Source organism: Triturus cristatus, chromosome 8 (assembly GCF_964204655.1).
Source record: "Triturus cristatus chromosome 8, aTriCri1.1, whole genome shotgun sequence".
Lineage (NCBI taxonomy): Eukaryota > Metazoa > Chordata > Amphibia > Caudata > Salamandridae > Triturus > Triturus cristatus.
The window spans coordinates 523,324,070-523,348,289 of NC_140591.1; the positions used below are offsets into that span (position 1 = coordinate 523,324,070).

Sequence of the window (24,220 nt, forward strand, 5' to 3'; positions counted from 1 at the left end):
GGCCGTAGTCCTGGAGTCCTTAAAGCGCTCCAGCGCACTATCCGCTTTGTCGCCAAAAAGGCGACTGCCATCGAAGGGCATGTCCATGAGGGTGCTCTGGAAATCCCCGGAAAAACTTATGGACCGCAGCCAGGCGTGGCGACGAAGCGCCACCGTGGTCGACGTTGCCCTGCCCAGCGAGTCCGTTGTGTCCAGTCCACATCGGATTGCATGCCGTGCCGCATCCCGCCCCTCGGCAAGAGCCTGGGCGAGCCGTGTCCGGGCCTCCTCCGGACACTGGGGCAGCACGTCCTCCACCGTATCCCACAGGGAGTGGGAGTAACGGTCCAAAAGGCACGCGGTATTGATAGACCGCAGCCCTAAACTAAGGGAGGAGAACAGTTTCTTCCCAAACTGTTCTAGCCTTTTGGATTCCCGATCCGGGGGAGCGGACGGGAAGGAGGTCTGGGAGGTAGAGGCCTGGATAACCAGGCTCTCAGGCGTGGGGTACAGGAGGAACTGTGGAGGGCTTGGACCAGGTGCCCTTCAGAACGTCAACCAGTGCTTCATTAAACTGCAGCAGATGCTCCAAGGAGCTTACAGACGGTTGGAGCACTTCAGTGAGGATGTTAGTCCTCACGGCCACAGCAGGAAGCTCCAGCCCAAGGGCTTTGGCTGCCTTGCGCAGCACCACAGAAAACGTAGCACCTTCCTCCAAAGCCACGGTCGGAGGAGAGATGAAGCCAGTGTCAGGGGAGGTGTCAAGACCACTGGCATCCCCCAGTTCGTCTGCCCAGTCCTGAGATAACTGGCCCTGCCGGGCCATTGGGTCCTCAGACCCCTCCCAGTCGTCACCGTCATAGGATTCCTGGTATACAGGTGGAATGATCGGAGCCGGGCGGAAGATGAAATTGCCACCTATCGGCGTCGGGTGCGGCACCGGGCGGCGCCGCTCCGACGCCAGGCCCGGACCGGGACTAAACCGGGGAACGACGCTCTCCGAAGGCGGCGCCAGGGTCGGCACCAGAGGAGGCGGCGCCGGCGGAGGGATCGTGAGGTCGACCGGTGCCGACTGGGATCCAGGCCTGGATCCCTCGGGGACCTGCGGCGTCGGGACCGGAGTCGACGACGGCGCCGGAGCAGACGGCTCGCTAGGTCTCCCAGTCGAGCCTGCGGGGCCCGAAGGCGCGCCGGCAGGCGTCGACGGCGGAGCCAGATTTCTCATGGCCATGAGGTGTGGTACTGAAAATTCTGGACCCGTACTATAAACATTGTCGTATCATGACGATTTTGGTATCAGCAGTCCGGGAATGAAAAGAATACCATGCACAAGCATTTTCGTCATATTCAGGTGACGAAATCACCCGAAAATCAGAATTTCCATCCTGAACCCCCGGGTTCCATTTGGACGGCAGCCATTTTGTGATTGCCCTCACATAGGCCAATGTGACTAAAGCCAAACACGAGTCTTAAGGACACGTACACCTTTTGCTGACTCCTCTGTGACCTGGGCAAGCTGACTCCACTGCCTGAAGCCAAACCTGTTCGGCCAGTTCCTTTCCCTTTCCCTTTCAAAGCACAACAGATCATAAAACCTTTCATCACACACAAACCATGCCTAATCTTACACACACCTGTCTTAGTTCCTCCTTTTGTCCACTTGCTTTACGAGGAGGAGGTGCCCGTTTTTATTGGGGGGTCCGTCGATATCTGATGAAAGTACTAAGCCTCACCGGGTAATTGATTGAGGGCTGGACAAACTGAAATATGGGCTTGTCATCATGACTCTGCTTTTTCTTTGTAGTGAAAATATGTGAATGGTCAACTGTAAAATAAGGAATGTTTGCCTAAAGCATAATATTTTGTATAAAAAGAGAAGGCTGGCTTTGTAAGGTTGAGCAGTCTCCTGAGAATATACACCGTGTTGTACTTCTAGGATACCTGTTACTGGCTGCAGCCAATAAATACGATCTTTGACTTCACCTAGAAAACTCTGTGTTTCTGTAGTCTGAAACAGGAAGAACTCGAAGTCTTTGGGTGTGTTCCCTGGCACCCCTGGGTTCCGAAAAAACCCAGTACTTCAGTTGGCACCCAACGTCCAAAGCTGTGGAATATTCTGCCGGCTGAGATCAAATCCCTTCCCTCAAAGCAAGCCTTTAGGAGGGCTCTCAAGACGTGGCTATTTGCTAAAGCCTACCCTTAGTTCTGGATTTGCCTTTTATGATTTTCTTTGGTTAGGCGCCTTGATGCCTTCGGGCTTAGTTGTGCGTTTAAAAATTTCATTTCATTCATTCATTCATTCACTCACTCATTCATTCACGTGGGGCGATTTCAGCGGTACCGGTCCAAGCCAGAGGTTCGTGAGGAGCTTTGTGTGAAAATTCTGGAGGAAGGCCGCCACTTCATCGACCCCTGTATGTCGACGTGGTCTGAAAGTCTTTGCTGCGAGGGTCCCCGCTTCCCGACGGCTACAAAGGACTGCTGCCCTGACTATCGCCCTGTTTTGGACCCTTGATGATTGGTAGAGCGAAACGATAGACGAGTCTTCTGGTGACGTCATCGATACCTCAGTTAAGTACAAGTGGAGCGTCTCCCAGTCCTTAGTTTGGTTCTTAGTTTGGTATCCCCTTGGGATCTTTGATTTGGAACTTGCAAGTACCAAAGCCGAGGGACTCGTGTATTCACGAGACTATCGTATTCGATAATCCTTTGAAGTTTGAAGCTAGACTAGAGAGCGACGATGCCTGGTCTTAGCAGACTTGGACATTTGTTTTGTCTTGGTTGTAATAGGGATTCCCGATTGGAGGACTCGTGTCCGGTTCCTCCGATTGGAACTCCAACCTATGAACTATATGTGAAACATGGCATAGGCCCCCTCACATATAACGAAGTATGGATCCGGTACACCAGGAAAGATGGTGTTTTAAAATGGCCCCAACATGGTAGTTTTGAGACAGATTCTGGATAATCTGGAGGTTAAACTTTTTAAGAAGAAAGCCCGGCCGGCAATGTTTGACTCTTTCCGCCTATGGCGTAAGGAAGCCAAACAGAAGGAAATTAAATTAGCAAAGAGAAATAAGAAAGAAAAGGGTATCACGATAATGCAAGCTGCTATACAGTTTAAAGATAATGAAGAGGAACAGATGAGTGAGCAGTTGCACAGGCAACATAACATGGTGATCGATAAATGTTATCCAGTTTTGCCGCTTCTTCAGCAAGATGCAGCAAAAGAAATTGAGAAAGATCCTTTAATGTCACACTTGTTGAGTTCGCCACCCCCTTATGCACAGAGTGCTACAGCACCTCTGCAACCTTTAGTTGTGCAACCTCCGGTTATTTTGCCTCAGGTTCTTCCACAGCCGCCAGCTCCTCTTCAGTTGGCTCCTACTCCTATGGCGCAGCCCCTTCAAGGGCCGCCGATTTTGCTACCTGCTCCATCTGTACTTCCTACGACTTTGTCTACTATATCGACTGTCTCTCCTCCTGTTCTTCCTGATACTGCCTCTGCGTCTGCATCTGCGTCTGCCTCGTCTCCCCCTGTTTTTCCTCCTTTTCTTTCGTTAACTTCTCCTTCTATCCGACAGAGAATGACTGATACTGTTGCTAGCCTTATATTTCTTCTCTTCGGGTCATCTGGTGTGTCTCCTGATTCGGAGCGTAAGCAGTCGCGTAGTCAACTGCCTAATTCTCGAGAGAGAGAGAGAAATGTTTGACCGTATGGCGCGTAAATGGGTTACTTACCCTTCAAGATATGATGTGGAGTCTGTTATGGATGTCTTCCGTCAATGGGAAGCACCGAAACAAAGATACGTTTTTGAGAAAATGTGTGCTTTCCTTTGTGAGGAATTGGAGGATAATGATTTGGAAACGAATCCGCAGGATTTGTGCCGTGTACGGTTTGAGTTTTCAAAGGGCACGATTGTGGGTTCTGATGTTGAGAAAGCAATTGCGACGTTGTTGTCCTTTAGGAATGAGGATCCTTCTCAGTCACTGTTTGAACATGACTCCTCTGCTAGAAAAAATGTGCGACAGTTCCCAATGAGAGAAGTCCCTCCGGTATGGAAGGACGCCGTTGCGGCTGATGCCGTTAATCAAATTGCTGCTATTCCAGCTCATTTTCAGCGTGTATGGGTACATGTTCCTTGGAAGCGAGCTGAAGTTTTAGCCCTTAAGCAGACCTTGCCTGACCCCTGTAAAAACCCTGCAGGGTATCATAAGAAATTATCACAGACTGCAGACTCATGCATTATGAATTTAGCTGACATAGACATGTTATTTGGGAATGTTGTTCCACAGCCTTTGTGGGGATTGATTCGCCATACAGATCATGCGCAAGAGTTAGGTGACTCATGGGCTAATATTAGTGCTGCTAATGATAGACAAGTTGGTGGTGCCAAGCCTGAGCCTTTGGTAGCAGAACTCCCTGCTAGGATCATTACTTACATGAAGACTTTAATGCCTGCGATGCGTGTGAATTGGGATAAATTGTCTGCGTGTAAGCAGAAGAAAGATGAAACAGTGTGATTTCTTCACCAGGTTTGAGGAAACGTTTATCGACCACAGTGGTCAAGATATGAGTACAGAAGGTGGTCAACGGTTGTTCGTTGACAAGTTTGTGTACAATTTGCTTCCCGAGCTGTGTAAGAAATTGAAAGATTCAGAGAGTTCTTGGGCCGTTTCCTCTTCAGCACAAATACTGGCTACTGCACAGTATTACGAAAATAGGGATAAAGATGAGAAGGATAGGGCAGACAAGAAAACTAAAGAATTAAAGACGAAGGTTCTTTTACAACAAGCGTATCCGCCACGTGGTGGTCAGAGTAACTATCAGCAACCTCAACAGTTTCAGAGAAACTCGCAAAGGTTCGAGTATTCTCAACCACGTGTTCCTGTAGGTCCCAATCAGTGTTCATATTGTAAAGAAGAGGGTCATTTCAAGTATAGCTGTCCTAATCTGTTACAGCGTACGAATGGTGCTTCTGGCGCAAGAGGTCGAAGTGTTCAACAAGCTCCTAGAGGTAGAGGACGTGGAAGTCTTCCCCAGAACGCACGTTCCCTTCCGTCTCAAAATTCAATGAATAGTTTTGACCAGCAAAATAATGCGTCTGGTAGGACGGCTCAGTACTATGCTGACGACTACTATGCGGAAGATGAAAATACGGAAGGTAATAGTTGCTAGGACAGCCATAGACAAAGAGAGGGAGTTGTTTCAGTTCCAGTAGATCAGAGTGGACCTTATGTTAAGGTGATTACATCAGGTGTGTCAGAGCCTTTTCTGTTGGATACTGGTGCTACAAAGAGTTCTATTATGCACTCAAAACTCCCTGGCGCACCTTTGTCTGGCAAGATGAAAGTTTCAGTAGGTTTTTCTGGCACCCCGGTTTCTAGTCCTATGTCCCTTTCTGTTGGACCTTGTGAATTGGAAGCACCCCTTATTCTGACGACAGGTTGTGGTGAAAACATGTTAGGATTGGATTTGTTGAAAAGATTGTATGCGACATATTGTTCTCCTTCGGGAGTACAACTTACACTGGGTAGGATAGTGATCTCTCCAATGTATTTGTCAAAGGATAAACTCCCGGCCGAATTGTCGTTTCTTCCTGATATTCTTTGGGCTACTGGTCCAAATGATGTGGGTCTTTTGGAAATACCGCCATATGTTGTGACATTGAAAGCCAATGTTAAATTACCGCGCATTCCCCAATACAAGATCTCTAGTGAAGGTAAAAAGGCGTTGCTAGCGATCATTTATGATTTGATTGAAAAAGATGTAATTGAAGAAACAAGAGGCAACATTTGTAATAGTCCTGTTCTGCCTGTTTTGAAACGTACTGACCCTTCTCAGCCACCTGTCTACAGGTTTGTGATTGATCTTAGAGAGGTCAATAAAATAGTTGTGCCACAGTTTCCAGTTGTTCCTGATATCACTGCCCTGTTGACTATGATTCCAGCTTCCGCCTCCTGGTTCTCGGTGATTGACTTGAAGAATGCTTTCTTCAGCATCCCGATTGCCGAGGAGAGCAGGGATATTTTTGGCTTCAGTTTAGGAGGCCGAAGCTTCCGCTTCAAACGCGCTCCTCAAGGCTACTGTGAAAGTCCATCAATATATAGTCAGGCTTTAAAAACACAACTTGATGCAATTGTTTTACCTGATGGCGCTACCCTTATTCAATACGTCTATGATTTACTAATCGCTGCGGATACTGAGGAACTCTGTAAAGAAGCCACATTGTCGTTGTTGCGTCATTTGTCTGATTTATATCACAGTGTCTCTTTCAAAACTGCAATATTGTCGACAAGAAGTGACCTACTTAGGTCATCTCTTATCGAAGGAGGTAAGGAAACTGACCCCAGAAAGAATTCAGGCAATTGCAAAATTGAGTGTGCCAAAAACAGAGAGAGAAGTACGTGCTTTCTTGGGCATTACATCATACTGTAGGCAATGGATACCGAGTTTTTCTTTGCTGGCCAAACCTTTGGTAGCATTAACCTGTAAATATACACCGAATCCCGTTCCATGGTCTGAAGATTGCCAGAAAAGTTTTTCCGAATTGCGTAACGCATCGTGTTCGGCTCCTGTGTTGGGTACCCCCGACTACAGTAAGCCCTTTACACTGTATGTCCATGAGAAAGAGGGTTGTGCATTATCAGTGATGACACAGTCTTTTGGAGGCAGGCAGCGTCCATGCGCGTATTTTTCGTCGACTTTGGATCCGGTAGCTAAAGCATTGCCGAGTTGTTTGAGAGCCACAGCGGCAGCAGCTGTTTCTATTCGACAGTCTGCTGGGCTAGTGATGAATAATATGTTGATTGTGATGGTTCCACATGCAGTGGACACGTTGTTAAACAGGACCAAGACACAGCACTTAACTAGTGCTCGATTGTCAGGTTATGAGTTGACACTGTTAGCGAGTCATGTGCACATAAAGATGTGCAATACGTTGAATCCAGCCACGTTCTTGCCGATTTCAGTAGAGACAGATGACGTTGAACATCATGATTGTTTTCTCAGAACAGAAGAAGAAACGAAAGGGAGAGTAGATCTCTTGTAAAGTGTGATGGTACCTTATGGGTGGATGGTTCATGCTTCAAGATTCCGAATGGTGATACGACTGCAGCATATGCTGTCACGGCTTTGCATACGATTGTTGAAGCTGCACGTATACCAGATAATTAAGCTCAAGCAGCAGAGTTAATTGCACTTACCAGAGCGTGTGTGTTATCGAAAGGAATGAAAGTGACCATATATACCGACAGCCAGTATTTGTTTGGTGTGGCTCATAGTTTTGGACGATTGTGGAAAGAACGTGGGTTCCTGACTTCGCATGGAGCTAAGATTCAGCATGGTCAGTTGGTGAATGAGCTTCTTGAGTCACTGACCTTGCCGCTACAAGTCGCGATTGTGAAATGCAGTGTACACAAGAAGGTTACTGATGATGTTGGTCGTGGCAATGCTTTCGCTGACGAAATCGCAAAAGAAACAGCTAAGGATGTGATGAATCGAATGTATGTTGCAGGCCCTGCAAGATGGGTTGGTGATGTTGGAATGTGTGAAGATACGATAGAGAGTGTGAAGTCTCTTCAAGCTGAAGCTTCAGAGAAAGAGTTGAGTGTGTGGAGAGAAGGTACGGGTAAATTGGATGAAAATGGTTGTTGTGTTGACTTGTCTGAACATCAGCGATGGTTGTTACCCGATGCGTATGTGCTTGCAGTGGTGACAATGGCTCATGGAATGGCCCATATCAGCGTGAAAGGGATTTGTAAGTTGTTGGCTCCAGTATGGCAAAATGCTGGAATTCCTAAATGTGCAGAGAATGTGGTCAAGAATTGCATGGTGTGTCTGAAATACAATCCTGGTAGGGGAACCCCAACTCCAGCTGGTCATTTTGCGCCTCCCACGTATCCGTTCGAGGTTTTGCAGCTAGATTTCATCCACATGGAAAGCTGCAACAATTTGAAATACGTACTCGTTGTCGTTTGTGCCTTTTCAAGATGGGTAGAAGCATATCCCTTAAAAGACAACACTGCCTTATCCACAGCTAAAGCCCTTGCCAAAGAATTCTTCCCTAGGTTTGGAATGCAGAGAATGGTCTGGAGTGATAACGGGAGTGAATTTGTGGGTCGAGTGATGAAGAAAGTATGTGATGGGCTAGGAATACAGCAAAAGTTCCACGCTGCAAATCACCCCCAATCAGCTGGACTAGTAGAGTGCTATAATGGCACGTTAAAACTGAAACTAGCCAAGATTCAAGCGAGCTCTGGTCTTAAATGGCCTGACGCTCTGCCTCTAGCACTCCTATCAACAAGAATGACTGTGCATTCGCGAGTGGGACTTAGTCCTTATGAAATTGTGTTCGGCCGCCCGGCCAACATATGGGGAGTGCCAAGGCCGACAAAATTCAGTGAGATCGAACACCCTGTACTGCTTGATTATTTGTATGAATTGACGGCTAAATTGCGTGTTTTACACCAACAGGTTCATGATACTCTGCCTCAGGTCTCTGAAGCTCCAGGACATCTTATCAATCCTGGATCATGGGTGCTGGTCAAAAACTTCCAGCGGACGAGGAATGACCAGCCCCGTTGGACCGGCCCCCATTTCGTCCTTCTCTCAACAAGATCAGCTGTTCGAGTGGAAGGGAAAAAGAACTGGATCCACGGCGTACACTGCAAGAAGGTCCCTTTGCCTCTACCGTATGACCGGAGGGTCCAGGAGGGGATCGCCGACTCTGAGACTGAGACTGTGCCTCGTTTTCTGCTTTTTAGCGATGCACGTGTAAAAGGAACAATTTCTGAGCAAGAAAGCGACAATATTTTGCAAGAAGCTGTGCCACCGTCAATTCGATTGAACACTACAGAGCCTGAACTTTTGTTCCAGGACCAGACAGTACCTGGAAAGAGCCGTTATAATTTGAGGCCGAGCACTATGGACAAATAAAAATTTATTTTTCTTCGCTATTTTTGAAAGTGCAGCTCTCTCATCTGAGAAACTTTTTATTTTTGTTTTTTTCGAACCGCCATCCGGGTTCAGCTGCAGGGTCGTGGTTGCCCAAGTCTTTGGAGTGCAGCTGAAGACGTTAGGTCAACAGTTCTGGTCGGTCTAAGGGAGTTGCCCTGGACTGGCAGAAGCATTCCTTAGCATAGAACACCCTACCACCACGAGCAGCAATTAGAGAGGATGGAGTTTTTCGAGAATGAGAGACCTTCCAAACAGATGAAATTTAAAGCCAGAATGTGTATAATGATGACAAAGAAACGATTTTTGATGTTATGTATTTTCATGTTGCTTAGTGTAATGACGTTTTTAATAGGATATGGTTTATTCTCTTTTCAAGGGACATTTGCACCCACTACACAGCCCATACCTCCTTCTACTGTTTCCTCGCATTCTTTTCACCCTCTGCCTGAACACGAGGCCGCAAGAAGATTAGAATTTGTCAATAATTCATTCATTCAGCTTCTACACCAACACCAATTAGTAGTGAACACAACTAACTGTTGGGTGTGTGGTCTTATGCCTCATACTACTGATAAAGGTATCCCTTATCTGGTCCTCCCTTTCAGTCATAATGGTTCTGTGTGGGCATATAGAACGATGTTCATATACGCTCATGAGGCCAACCCCCTACGTTCTGTTTAAGATAATGCTAAGAATAGTGCTCTAGTTAAGGGTATAGTAGATATGATTAAGGGAGACATTTCCTATGAGACTATCCCGAGAGATGAGACACTAGCATATATTGGATGGAACATAACAGGATATGGAGTTACTCTGAGTGAGAACCAGCGAGCAAAGAGATCCTCCCCGATTTGGATTGTACCCCATCAGGGTCACCTATGTCTGCAAGGTAATTGCAAGAATCCCAGAGCTCAGTTAGGGAGAAGTATCTGTACTGAAACATATGTTTTTGCGTCTCAGACTTCCCCTTCGCTCTTAGCAGCTAAGGGTACCCATTTCATCTGCCATAATAGAGCCTATACATGGTTGCCCCCTGACTTCTCGGGCACATGTTTTCTTTCGTTCCTGTTGCCTCCCACCTACACGGCCGCGGCAGATTACCATAAGACAAGGATAGTTAGAGGTGTCATCAGTAAAGAAGACACTACAGGACAAGAACTTGGAGATTTCGTAAAGGGTTTTCTGCCGTTTTGGGGGCCTATGGTCAACAGCAGGAACATAAGGCAATTGACAAGGGTGGTTGAATCCACGGTAGTTGAAACCGCCGGTGCCCTTAGTAATTTGACTGCTGAGCTCCAGTCGGATCGCCTTATGACTCTTCAGAACAGGGTCGCATTAGACGTCATACTTGCAGACCGAGGTGGGGTATGTAAAGTGATCCAATCAAGTTGCTGTGTTTTCATTCCAGATAACGCTCCGACAGTTTACCAGGCCATTTCCAAGCTGCACAAGATATCCGAATCTATTCACGTGGATAAAGGAGATTGGTCATTGATGGGGTGATTCTGGGAACTGATATCCGCCTGGGGATGGAAGATTTTGATAGTCATTGGGATTATCTTAGCAATTCTTTTCCTGTCTTGTCTGTGTGTACAGTGTGCTCCTGCAATATGCGGCCTCTGTGCTACATCGTGTATAAGGAAACCTGTATCAAGAGACGAGCTAAGTAATAGGATGATGCTACAGCAACATCTCAACGACTTTATGAATATAGACCTGGACTCAGACCTGGACTCAGATTAACGTGAGTATAGGTTATTGCCTATGTAAGGGCAAAAGGAGGGTCTGTGGTACTGAAAATTCTGGACACGTACTATAAACATCGTCGTATCATGACGATTTTGGTATCAGCAGACCGGGAATGAAAAGAATACCATGCACAAGCATTTTCGTCATATTCAGGTGACGAAATCACCCGAAAATCAGAGTTTCCATCCTGAACCCCCGGTTTCCATTTGGACGGCAGCCATTTTGTGATTGCCCTCACATAGGCCAATGTGACTAAAGCCAAACACGAGTCTTAAGGACACGTACACCTTTTGCTGACTCCTCTGTGACCTGGGCAAGCTGACTCCACTGCCTGAAGCCAAACCTGTTCGGCCAGTTCCTTTCCCAGTGGCCGAATGAGATTAGTATCAAAGCACAACATATCATAAAACCTTTCATCACACACAAACCATGCCTAATCTTACACACACCTGTCCTAGTTCCTCCTTTTGTCTACTTGCTTTACGATGAGGAGGTGCCCGTTTTTATTGGGGGTCCGTCGATATCTGATGAAAGTACTAAGCCTCACCGGGTAATTGATTGAGGGCTGGACAAACTGAAATATGGGCTTGTCATCATGACTCTGCTTTTTCTTTGTAGTGAAAATATGTGAATGGTCAACTGTAAAATAAGGAATGTTTGCCTAAAGCATAATATTTTGTATAACAAGAGAAGGCTGGCTTTGTAAGGTTGAGCAGTCTCCTGAGAATATACACCGTGTTGTACTTCTAGGATACCTGTTACTGGCTGCAGCCAATAAATACGATCTTTGACTTCACCTAGAAAACTCTGTGTTTCTGTAGTCTGAAACCGGAAGAACTCGAAGTCTTTGGGTGTGTTCCCTGGCACAGCTGGGTTCCGAAGAAACCCAGTACTTCAGAGGAAGGTGCTGACCTCCGCCGGAGTCCCGTCAGACCCAGGGACCGGAGGGTATGGGGTTGGACGGGACTCCTGCTGCTCCGACGGAGCTGCGCGGGTGGTGCCACCCGAACACTCAGCAGAGTCGCACGACCGGTGAGGGGAGTCCGAAGAGCGATGTCGCCTCAGGCTTCTTGCTATGCTTCGACTTACCGGATCGCTAAGACTTGGACCCCGACGAGCGGTGATGGCTGCGGCTCCGCGACCGATCCCTCGACCTCCTCCTCGACCGGGACCTTTAACGGCATGGAGCCGACTGCCGGAACTCGAGCAGCTTGCGGGACCGCTCCCGCCTAGCCTTCGAAGTCAAGGCACGGCAGTCGGGGCACGACTAAGCATCGTGGTCGGCCCCAAGGCAATAGAGGCACAGGCGGTGGTGGTCCGTGACCGACATCAGTTGGTGACAGGAGTCACAAGCTTTGAAGCCAGCCCTACCGGCACCAGAGTCGAGGTTGATGAAGAATGGAACCAAAAGAGTTTAAAAAGTTTAGTCAAAAAGTGACTAAAAGGGTATGCTCTTCCCGGATCGGCGCTTACTGGCGCGGAAAAAAGAAGAACTGACATCAGCGCGCGAGGGCGGCGTCCAAGTACTCCGACGACGTCATCCCGGCGATCACGACGCCGACGACGGACACGGAGCCGCAGACGACGCCTAGCGACGCGCAAGGGTATTGCGGACGAAAAATCTTTCCGAATCCAGCCTGATGCCTGGGGATATTCTAAGGTGAGGAATCCAACGTGTTTCTTTCAGATATTAACATTAACAAATCGCAGGCTTTAAACCTCACCCTTTCCCCTCAAGAGATTGCCGAGTTAAGTGTACATTTCCCGTTCCAGTGGGCCCCTCACTCTATTCGATACTTGGGCCTTAACCTCAAAGCCACACTGGACTCCTAGACCCAGGCAAACTGGCCAGAGTACAGACAATCCGTTACAGAGGACCTTAGAAGATAGAAATTGCTCCCCATATCGTGGTTGGGCTGTCTTAACGCCGTGAAGATGTCCATTTTGCCCAAATAATTGTATCTATTCCAAGTATTCCTGACTTCTATCCCCCAACGGGACATTTTAAGGCTTCAGAATTAGGTCAATTGCTTTATCTGGGGCAAGAGAAGACTGAGATTTCCCAACAAACTCACCAAAAGACGGAGGGGGTCTTGCATGCCCCAATCTCCTTGTTTATTATTGGGCGTCACAGCTGCATTTTACCTCAGAGTGGGTGGTTCGCAAAGGCGAGAAGCATTGGTTTCATATGGACAGGGCAGTGACCTGTCGCCCCCTATGGGACTTGGCCTGGCTACCAAAAAGAGCGTGTCCTCGCAGTTCCTATATCGCCACCCCAACAAGAAGGGTCCTGGAGATATGGGATAAAGTAGCGAACAGTCATGGACTTACCTCTTTTCCCTCACCCCAACACGCCATTCGCCCGTAACTCTGGCTTCTCCCCGGCCCTACAAACTAACTCCTTTCAAGCATGGGTGACCGGTAAGTGTCGTACGATAGCGGACCTCTTTGTGGGAGAGGCTTTTAAAACATTCGTCCAATGTAGACAAGACTATCATCTCCCCCCTTGGGCACACTTTCAATATTATCAAATTAGGCACTGATTACATATGATCGAAAATACACTGGGAGCCACGTGCCCACAAACCCCTTTTGAATTGTTAGTACGATCATTTGATGGTTCGCGGGCCTATTTCCTGAACCTTCAAGGTCCTGCAACACTCTCGCCCTCTCCACCCTTATCAACGGAAGTGGCACACAGACATTACAGAAGATGCCCCCCCCCCCCCCCCCGAACACTGGGATCAGCTATGGAGAGACATTACTCACACCTTTAAAAGTATCAAACAAGAGTCAGCCTACAAAGTAATGACACGTTGGTATTATACCCCCTTCGTCTCCAGAAAATGTTTCCCACTTCTATGGCCCTGTGTTGGCGATGCAGGGCAGACACAGGTTCGTTTATTCACATATGGTGGCCCTGACAACTTCTGAAGATCTTTTGGAAAGAGGTGCTGAGCCACATCAAAGACGTAATAGGGTTTCCTATTCTGAAAACTCCTGGGGTGGTGGTACTGGGACTTTGAACTCAGTCTCTCAAGGCCATGACTCACTTAAGACTGGCAGTTGATACTTCACATGTTAGGAGCAGCAAAACAGATCATTGCGCGCCACTGGAAAAAGGCTCTGACCCCTATCTTCGTTGTGGCTCCCACGCCTTTGGCATGTAATGGCGATGGAGGTTCTTTCCAGCCGCCTTGCACACGCTGATGCCAAATTCACACGTATCTGGCAACCCCTGGTGCAACACTTATCTAAATTAGAACATGCTCGATGCGTCCCCCGCCTTCAGGCTCTACAGCTATTTGAGGATGCCTTGCCTCCAAAAGGGGAGGGCCTATCAGAGTGAGGCAAAGCAGATAAAAGACTCACTACACCCTTGCTGCCCTTCCTTCTCTTCTCCACCTCCCTACTTGTGAGGGTACCTCCCGTGGTCAGGGCTGGGGAATGTCTCCTATTAGATCATCGTGGGAATTGTTCCCCCCCCCCTCCCTTTTCTGCTCCCCCTCTCCAGTTATTGGTTCTCTCTTTTTCCTCACTTTGTAGTTCTTTTTATAGAATAGCCTTTCAAGAGGAAAATGTGTTATTACCTATGCTACTACACAATCCCTGGCTTAACTCTTTCTTCAGATATTATTAATACCTGTTAGCCAGGGAGTCTGGACAGAGCCTAGTGGTTCTTTTTTTTAGCAATATAGTATCGGCATACATCATGTATCAGTAAAGTGATTACAACCCCCCCACCCCCCCACAGTGTGTCCGGAACTCTATGTCCATACACATCTAAGCACAATCTTGAGCGCTTCAATACCTCTGGGCGCTGGTCAGCCATCCTCGGGGCACATAACTAGGGGTGCACACTTGAACAAACACAACAAATAATGTAGGTCAATGCATTGTATACTTCACTACTCGGGGGGGGGGGGGGGGGAGGCTACAACCTCAGACACTAACTGGTCCAACATTTCTTGTCTTTCGCGCCGCAGCTCTATCGTAGGGGAGATACAAATGTCGCCTCTGTATCTGTTACACCTCCCCCACTTGCTGTCCCACTTCCCAGGGCAGCCCCGTCCTTTGAATACGGTATTTTCTGCAATCATTGCCAAGTCCATATCCTTTGCCTAATCTCTCACCAACGGGACCCCGGCCACCCCCCATTTCTGTGCAATGTTGCGCTTTGCGATAATAAAGCCCATCGCAGCCCAAGCCTGTTCAGCCTGGGAGAGGTCAGTCACCTTCCAAATATTGAGCAGGCAGAGCTGGGGGGACATCTGCAGGGGCTTATCACATGTTCTCACAATTTGACGGGTGACTGCGTCCCAGTACTGCTGTATGTGCGGGCAATCCCATAGGATATGGATAAAAGTACCCACCAGGTTACAGTGTCGGAGACCGAGCGTGCCAGGGCGCCTACCCAGTCGGAATAGAAGTTTGGCATCGAAGTAGACTATGGAGAATCTTCAACTGGATTAACTGTAACCGCATGGGAATGGCTACTTCCCATGGGGAGGCCAGAGCATCACGCCAATCCTCGTCTTCTATAATTACCAGGTCTGTTTCCTAGCACCCTTTCAGTTTCTGCATTGGATCAGGACGGTTGTTGAAAAAGCTTTTTGTACGTGAGCAAGATTGCCTTGCGGTCCATGGGGTCTAATAGCAACCTGTCCTCCAGGGGGGATGCGTCAGGAAGAGGGGTCCCCTTAGGTAGGGCTGTCGAAATAGCGTGTCTAATCTGTAGGTACCTAAAAGCCTCCGATGGTGCTAATTGGAATTTTGTCTGGAGGTAACTAAATGAGGCCATCTTCCCCTTCACCCACATGTCTCCCACTGTGGAAATCCCAATTGTGTCCCAGTTATCGAACCCAGGGCATTGACTGAGTCGACCCAACTTTTCAGACTCCCATAAAGGTATCGCCTTGGTCAGGCGGTTATACCACCCCAGCTTTCTCGTAACTTTGTGCCAAGTCTCCACCGTACAGGCTGTGGGGCCAGTTAACAGCAGTTTGCGGGGATTTGTGTATAGTGCCCTATTAAAGTCACCCGTTCCCATAAGCCAACGGTCTGGGCGAAAATTGGGATCGTCATATTGGCCGAACGCCCAGCTGTTGAAAACAATCGACTGGGAGACCTGATAGCAGAGTCGTAGGTCTGGTAACCCTATGCCCCCTTCATACAATACCATCGTGAGCTTCGACAATGTAATGCGTGGGGCTCGGTCTTCCCACAAAAGGCCCCGTACAACGCTATCGATTTGGGCAAAGTAGGACTCTGGAATAGGTATGGGGGCGTTTTGTAGCACATACAAAAAGCATGGAAGCGCAAGCATTTTAAACAGGGACGCTCGTCCCCGGAGGGTGAGGGGGGTGTAGGAGAGTGGGGTCTGCTTTCTATGTTCACCCCCACTTTTTGCTTTTGCTTCACTGGTTTTCGACTTAGATGTGGCTGTGGGCCTGCTAATCAGACCCACAGCCCAGCTGTTCTCTCTCTAAAATAATACTATGTACTTTAGGTGCATAACCCAATTGGATAGGATCACCTTATTGGCCCCTGTACAGTGTACCTTAGGTACCCAAGGCATAGGTGTACCCTAGGCCTACCAGGGGCTGCAGCATGCATTATGCCACCTCTGGCCTGGCCTTCCATTATGACACAACTGGCTGATCCCTCAGCTGGGGCAAGGTCGTGTAATCACCCCTTGCTTAGGTGTAGTATTCCTATGCCTACCTTATATATAGACACATGTGTACCTATCAGCCACTCCTATGGCAGGCCTTAACAATCCTGGAGGCAGAGTGCTTGGTAACATGTGAGATGGTGCCCTAGCATGAGCTGAACCTGTCTGCAGCTTTCGGAACCATGTCCTTAAAGCTGTTCTATGATATAGCCTACCATATACTCTTAAAGTACCTTATAATCTTAAACGGTTATGGTAACTATGGTTTGGCTTTATCGAAACATGTCGTGTAAGGTGTCTAACACTTTGGAATAATACCCCCATACCATTTCTGGCAATGAGGATATTATTCCCCCCTTCTAGAGGGAGAAGACATGTTAAAACCTACTTACCCGGTTAAAGTTAACCAGAGCCCCAGCATCACAAAATGGATGCTGCTGCCACAGACACAAGTCTGACCTCCTGCTGCTGGGAGTCCTTCCAGCGAGGGAGGCTTGGACAATAGGTTGCCTGCCTTGGAAGGTGCGAGCACCACCCTAGACAGGATTTAGTGTATTGGGGCAGGGAGGGTTGAATGAAACTAGACACTGCCTGGGGCACACAAGGTGTCCCATGCATAGTCCAGTTCAAACCGGTGCTGGGGCACTCCAGCCCCAGCTCTGGCGCGAAACTGGACAAAGGAAAGGGGGGTGTAGCCACTCCCCTTCCTGGTCCCACCCATAGGAGGGACCTTGCAGGTAGCCCAGCCCAGCCCACTAGCCCAGTATATTAGTAGCTAGGTGGGCCCTGCTAAAGCTAGATTAACCTGAATCTGCAACTTGTACAGAAACTCTGGACCTTCGACATTCGACCTCAGGAAGAAGACTGAAGAAATCTCCCTTGTGGCCAAGGAGTGACCACCCTGGGCAACCAGGCACCATCCAGCGACGGCTGCTTGCTTTGCGACTGAATCCTACGAGGGACGACTGCAGAGACTGACCAGCGCCGAGACTTCCAGACACCTCTGAACCAGATCCACATCTCCAGCGAAGCTGAGACCCGTGGAGGCGACGTGGGACCGGCGACTTGGGGAAAGTGGCTAGTACCTGACTAGCGCGACTTCCGAGGCTCCCTCGAGGCTGTGCTTGGGGAATTGAGAAGCCCCACTCCCGAGCACCAACTGCAAAGAAGACCAGCTCCCCACACTTCACGTGTTCTGCGTGGGGCCCTTCTGCACCTGTGTTGCTCGACGTGTTGTCCGGTTGCTGGCCCGTTGGCTAGTAGCCGCTGCGACGACAAACCTTTGTTTTCATCTTGCTGGTCCGGCTCCTCCAGACTGGCACCCGCTCATCTGTAAAAGAGAAGCACCCCAGACCTTCCTGGTCTGCACCAGAAGCAAGTCCTCCATCCTGCGTGGGTTCCGCTTGCCAAGGCTTGTTGGGTCCTGACTCGACATAGACGCCGCTGACTGCAAGAGCCTTCGTGGGACAACTCACCTCCTGGTCCTGGTCGTCCTCGACGCCTCCTGGTACCCGTGGCTGCTGCGACAAGCTTCACCTCTTCACCTGCATCTTCACGACATCGCCTGGTTCCTTCCCGGCTCCTGGCTGGTGACCTAGACTCTGTCCCTTCTGCTTGCAGGTTCCTTTCTTCTTGATCCCCACCTTGGGATCCACCGGACACTCTTCACTGACTGCCTGTCAGCAACTTTCCTTCAGGCATCCATAGAAGTCCACGACGAAACCCGACGCAAGTTCACACCTATGCACCCGTGGGCTAGGTAACTTGAGTACTCCGGTGCTCACAAGGGTAGTGACTATCCTAGGGTCTAGTTTCCGAGTCTCGACTTTCTAGCTATACCAGAAGTGTCCTAAAACTGCTTATTTCTAACTGCTAGTGATTCTATCGATTTTTATGCATTACGCGGGAGTGTTTCCACTCTGCACCTGAATCCCGGGGGCCTCCCACTTCCTAACTGTTGGTAGTGTAGTGTAGCCCCAGCGAATCCCTAGGCCTAGGCCTATCCTGTATCCGTGACAGTGGTCCTTATACCACTTACTTAGTATATGGTTTGCGTGGCCCCTAGAGCCCAACTGTATTACTTACCTGTGTGATTTAATGTATGCATAATTAAGACTGTGTTGTACTTACCTCGAATCTCATAAAGAGTGCTGAGGGTTTGACTAGAATAAATACATTCTATGTTTTATATATAACTGTTGTGGTGTCCTTTCATTTGGTATTCAAGGGGGTTACATATGGTATAACAGCTGGCTTCACATGCCATTCAGAGTTTAGCCTAAGACTGCTCTTGTGCATGCTACCACTAGGATAGCTGGTCTATAAGGTTGACTTTATAACCAATCACCATAAGGGTTGTTTGGACTGATACAAGGTGTACACTAGAATTAGTGACATCATGTATCAGGCCAACTTCTCACAGGGGAGAGATCGCTAATGGAATGCATCAGACTTAAGGCGTTGAAGAGGCCCAATTAGGTTTTGTTGATAGAAGAGATCAGCATCCGGGGTGACGACAATGCCAAGATAGCGGAAGCCACGGGCCGCGACCGGTATCTCATAGCCCCTTGGACTGGTGGTGGGAGCACCCCACAACGCAAACATTTGGGACTTGGAACAATTTATCCTATATCCCGAGTGGGAACCAAAAATATGAAAAATGTGCAGCACCCGCCGTATAGATCGTGCTGGAGAAGCCAGATATAAGAGAATATCATTGGCGTTTAAAGATATGCGATCCTCATGGTCCGCCGACCATTGGAGCCCGCGAAACTCAGGATCCCCCCCTGTCCCAGACGGCCAACGGTTCTAATACCAGTGCGAAGAGCAGAGGAGACAAGGGGCACCCCTGCCTCGTACCCCGGTGTAGAGCAAATGTGGCCGAACGATGGTTGTTAACAGTTATGTGCGCGGTGGGTTGAGTGTACAATAACCTAATCCAGCGTATCAATTTGGGCCCAAACCCCTTGCGAGCCAGCACAGCAAAAAGGAAATCCCATTCGATAGTATCAAACGCCATGCTGGCGTCTAAAGATAATAGGACCGTGTCTTCTTCAATGGCAGTAATCCTACCGAGGGCCCCGTTCACCCTCCGTAGATTTCGGGCCGTGTTTCTGCCAGGCATGAAGCCAGACTGGTCCGGATGAACTAAGTCAGTGACATGGGGAAGGAGTCGATTGGCCAGAAGTTTGGCCAAGATTTTGGCATCGTCTGTCAGTAGGGAAAAAGGGCGGTAGGATTTGCAATCTTCGACCGGCTTGTTAGGTTTATGGATGACCACGATGGCCGCATTACGGACATCGGCAGGGAGGAGTCCCAACTCGAAGCACTCCTGGTAGAGGTTCAGTAAGTGTGGAGCCAACAGTGTAGCCATGGGTTTAAAAAGCTTGATGGGAAGTCCGTTTGGACCCATCGCCTTCCCAGAACGGACTCCGTGAATTGCCTTCTGGATCTCAGTCTCAGTGATATCAACCTCGAGCGCCTCCCTATCCTGCTGGGAGATGCTGGTCACCTCTATAGTGGCCAGTAGGTCAGCCGACACCGGAGCTTGAGATGTCGGCAAACCGGCATAAACCTCCTCGAAATAGGATGCGAAAGAATCAGCTATAAGTTGGGGATCTGTGAGAAGCTTACCATCCGGAGCTGCGATTATGTGGACCCATCGTGAAGCCTGCTCTTTACGCTCCAGCCATGCCAGGAGTTTACCCGTTCGTTCCCCGAGTCGAGAGGACAAGGAGCGCATTGTAGCTTCTTCCAGAAGCAACTGTTTATAGTCCTGTCGCTTGATTTTAAGGCTATGCTGAGTAGCGTTGTCAGAGCCGGCCGCAGTCGAATCCTCCAGAGCTAATATTTCCGCTTCCATATCAACCACTCTTTTGGACCTCTCGTTCCTATGTCCTACTTCCCTTTATTACAGCTCCAAACGCACCCCACAGCGTCAATGCTAAGTCAACTGTGCCCACATTTTCGCCAAAATAATAGTCTGCGTCCTTGCGTAGGGCGTCCTTGATGTGGGGGACCCTCAATGCCCATGGCTTACGGTAATTGTACCAGGGCATCGGACCCGTCGTATTGCAAAAGATGTAAGGACAGGGGAAAGGTCCGAGATCCCGCGAGCCAGGCAAGTGGAGCTTGTGAAGGAGTGGATGTCCTGGGCATGTGTGAATAAGTGATCTATACGAGATTGGCTACCATGTGCCCCAGACTGAAATGTGAAGTGCGTGTGTAAAGAATTAAGCCATTTCCAGATGTCTACAACCTCCAGAGCATTAGTGAATTTGAATAAAGCCTAGTGGTTCTTGAAGTATTGTTGGATAAGCATTTCTGATGCGTTACAGATTAATATATTTGTAGCCTCTTCGCTTGACACTTATCTTATCATTGTAGATGTTACATAACATGGTTTAATTGTTAAATTAATAAAAGATGTCAAACAAAGAACAATCCCAAATCGATTTAGAAAAGTAGAGTAATTTGTAATAAATAAAATGACATAAAAAAACCATCAAATCCCACAAGCATTACTTTCAGACACCTTATGATAGCAATTGTGACTGCTTATGTCACTCTGCAGCTACGTGGACAACCTATTAGGACTTGACGTCTTGTTCCCAGTGGCTGCTACTTCACCAACGTCCTTGCCATCGAGAAACAGCCCACAACCCCCTACATATTCCCTAAGAATACATGCCTACCCAATAAACCTCTGTGGTAACTGGGATACAAGTTCTGGGCGCACTCAAATGATTCGTGTTTTCATTCTTGGGGCAGTAGCTTCACAGGATGAGGGTGGATCAGTCTCCTCGTGACTTGCTCTGGTGCCGCAGCTCAGCAGCACTGTCCTTTGTCAGACAATCAGCTGGCCACCCAAGATTTAATTGAGGGAGAGGAGTCACTCACTTTGCAGCTTATGGTTCGCATGCTCGATATTGCCATGCCTCCTCTGCTCAGCTCAATGGGCTCCTATCTTGGACTCTACGTAGGGGCACCTTTAGAGCCTTTTTCCCATTGTTATAGGGGTTAGCAAGAACAAGCTTGTTTGGGGACAACTGGCTGCTATACTATGATGTCTTTATTCTGACATTGTAGTGGTCAGGAAGTCTAAAATGGAGAGCCCTACTGCTTTCAATTTTTAATGTCACCTGTAAAATATTTAGTTAGGTTCTGCATTATTCTCCAAATATGCCTGAATCATAAACATGTCAGTGGAAGCGCATGAGTTAATACAAAGAATCTTAGTTGCAATTACCACCCCTCCCCCCTCCCCAAAATCATTAATGCCTGTAATATAACTTCTTTTCTACCTTATTTTTATGTTTTTAACAACATACACTTCCTCAACCCATGTTCCACGCTTGAAATTTTTCTCGGCAGGCACCTTTTCTGGTTAACAGTCTTCTATTAAATGTATTCTATCCTGATCTCAAACCCTATTTCTTTGAGGCAGACAAGAAAATATGGCAAGTAGTGGGGTATATGACAACTGCAAATTTGACTATCTTAAAATAAAGGAGGCACTTTAAAATAAGAAGCAATGAGTATAAGAATAAGCGCAAAATGGCTCAATATCTGCCATAAACCTTAAACCAAGTACATATTTCAAAGAAAAAAGCAGCTCAGCTCTGTCAAACATTGCAAGGAAAAGTCATAAAGGGGTCCATCTCATTTCAGTAAGCCTATTAAATAAAGAAAATGTTACAATTATAATTGTATTCCCTACTGTGCTAATTAAACCCACATTTCCATAGATAAATCTAACCTTACAAGGTGACATTTATTTTTATACTTCACACACTTAAATATAAACACAAGTTTTTTGTAGAAAAACAGTCCTCATGGAGTCGTGTGTATTCACCATTTGAATTTTTCTAACAAAGTGCGACAAAACACAAGATAAGTATAAAAACTGAAAAATAGCCTACGTACACAATGTATTTTATAGATGTGTATTTTTTGCTGGCATTGCAAAAATCAATGTTTCAAAATAAAATAATCATTTACAAAGCACGTAAAAAATACAACACTTCAAAGGACTGTGTCTTTCAGTCTCTCACCTCAAACACTGAGTTCATGTGGTTCCCTTTTAAATACTGCACTTTAACAAGAATTTATTATCAATAAAATACAAAATAGTCTATTTAGACATGCTCTCTTAATCACACACGAAGTTCATAGAAACTTTAGGGAAATGTATGTCCTCTAGAGGAAGAATAACTGGATTTCTGACTTTTTCGACTTTTTAGGTCTCACCTAGCAGCGCGCACGCGCTGCCCTGTGAGACTTATTGTAAGGGGGCTTCAAAAAGTTTACCACACGCTCGTGCGTGTGTGGCCTATTGCCTGCGGTTACCCGCACGGGCGCCATATGTTTTGAATTATCGTGCCCAGACACAGGCGCGATAACGCAAAACATATGGCCTGGTGCTCGCAAGCATGCGCACCACTCACGGGTGCACCCCTCCGCCTCTCTCCCCCTCTATGACTTCCCTACTGCTGCAGCCTGCACACTTTCTTTTTTTTTTAAAGGCGCGCGCACTTGTTTTCATTCCCTCCAATGCTCTCCCTCTGTGGCTCCTTTCCCTCGATCACCTCCTTTCTTGCCCTATCTTACCTCACTCAATTCATTCTCCTCCCGTCTACCTCGCCCCTTCCACTTTCCCGCCATCTTCAATCTTGCCTTTATGTTCACCTGAATACGCGATTTAAGACATTCTAGAACCAAAGTCCCCTCCCGCTAACTCTGACAACTACTTCAAGAAAGGACTGTATCACAAATCGTTCAAAACTCACCCAGAAACCTGGAAGAACACTCTTGGCGCTGCATAAAGGATAGCGCCAATGTCGAGGTGTAGGTGAACTCGCAGCGGAGCTCAGCTGCACTAAGGCTGGTGCTGACTTTTTGTAGAGCGCCATGAGACTGCTTGAGAGTGGCGCTGCGCTATTTACAGTCAGACAGGTCATAATAGACGAACGAACAATAATAACGAAAGCCATGCAGGGAGCTCTCTTGGGTAAGGAAGTCCTTGCACGGCCGGAGAGTCAGTCCTAGCGGTAAAGAAAGGCTGGTGAGTGATGGAAGCAGCCAGCTGACAAGACATCACCGCAGGGTAAAGTGATGGGAATTAATCAGCTCCTTTTAACGGTTCAGGCTTAGAGCCAGGACTCGCCAGGACAGAGGGGCGGCCCACGCTTGATCAAGCACTACCAATCACATGCAATAATCTATCAATGCGTTTTACCTGCCCTCCCGCCCCGCTCTGAATGCGTGTCAAGTCAATCTTAAAGGAAGGGCAGGGGGCAAAGCTGGTGAAGTGAGACAGAAGCAGGGACCCATTAGACATCACACAAGGGGGCGGCGGCAATAAGACACAGAGAACGAGCAGAAAGCCAAACTCATTAGCCAAGGGCAACTTCAAAGTCAAACATAGAGTCCAGTTCAGTCTGGGGAAGGCTCTGGCATGTATTCACTGTACTATTAACAAAAAGCACAACATGGCCAACAGATATAAAATAAAATGCAAAGCCGACTAAAATAGTAATGTTACATGGACAGCGTAAGTGAAATACTGAGGGGTGACAGGACTGGATTATATGGTAAATGTGCCATAATAATGCAGTGTTGACATTGCACACTAGCCCACTTAGCAGACGAGGGCCACGTTGGTTTCTAATCACACTTCGTAATGTTTACTTCACTGAATAGCTCCCTCCTCTATTCATCGTTACTTTGTCTTCACTTTATGGGACGGGTAACATTAGGGGGCACTTTGATTTGTTTGAATGAGGTGTAAGGTTTCTTATAAACCCTTCTGCTGTCTAAGGGCTGACATTCAACAGGCTTCAGCTGGTGACGAGAGCTGC

The 24,220-nt window shown here is 47.8% G+C and overlaps 1 protein-coding gene across 3 annotated transcripts in view; it reads right to left on the bottom strand.

The window, feature by feature from the left end:
* The window catches only part of DIAPH3 (diaphanous related formin 3), a 2,278,729-nt gene that overhangs the window by 1,548,260 nt on the left and 706,249 nt on the right, over positions 1-24,220 (bottom strand). The window lies entirely within an intron of this gene.